Source organism: Schistocerca serialis, chromosome 10 (genome assembly GCF_023864345.2).
Source record: "Schistocerca serialis cubense isolate TAMUIC-IGC-003099 chromosome 10, iqSchSeri2.2, whole genome shotgun sequence".
Taxonomy (NCBI): domain Eukaryota; kingdom Metazoa; phylum Arthropoda; class Insecta; order Orthoptera; family Acrididae; genus Schistocerca; species Schistocerca serialis.
The window spans coordinates 214,922,801-214,923,480 of record NC_064647.1 but is presented as its reverse complement, the minus strand read 5'-3'; the positions used below and the strand labels follow the sequence as shown (position 1 = coordinate 214,923,480).

At 46.6% G+C, this 680-nt stretch overlaps 1 non-coding gene across 1 annotated transcript; it reads right to left on the bottom strand.

Annotated features, from left to right (window-relative positions):
- Positions 1–218: 218 nt before the first annotated feature.
- Positions 219–293, bottom strand: Trnat-ugu (transfer RNA threonine (anticodon UGU)). The gene has a single exon. It is a non-coding gene; the product is annotated as a tRNA-Thr (tRNA).
- Positions 294–680: the final 387 nt, after the last annotated feature.

Here is a 680-nt window from a genome sequence, read left to right as displayed (position 1 = left end):
GATTCAAATAACGTAAAAATATCTTTTTCTCAGTCATTCAGCAATTTAAGTACAGACAGACACATTTAAATAACTATGTATGACGATAGTATCTGTTCCCGAAAGAACCGTTACCGCTGAAGACCTTGCAGATTTGCTAGAAATGAAATGATAAGTGAATGGACACCCTAGCTGCAACAGGCGTTGATATACTTCACTGGGGACATGTTGAAAATGTGTGCCGCGACCGGGACTCGAACCCGGGATCTCCTGCTTACATGGCAGACGCTCTATCCATCTGAGCCACCGAGGGCACAGAGCTTAGTGCACCTGCAGGGACTTATCCCTTGCACGCTCCCCGTGAGACCCACATTCACAACATGTCCACACCACTACATTCGTAGTGTGCCTAATAGATGTTAGCCCATCATACTCATTACGCGTGGCAGATTAGTCTACCAAGTCCCGTACGACTCCGGGCATAGCGTGTGTGTATACTATCGTCATATATAGTTAAAATATGGCTTCCCGGCCATTGATCTTCTTGTGCGAACGCACACGCTATGCCCGAACTCGTACGGGACTTGGTAGATTAATCTGCCACGAGTAATGAGTATGATGGGCAAACATCTATTAATCGCACTACGAATGTAGTGGTGTGGACATGTTGTGAATGTGGGTCTCACGGGGAGCGTGCAAAG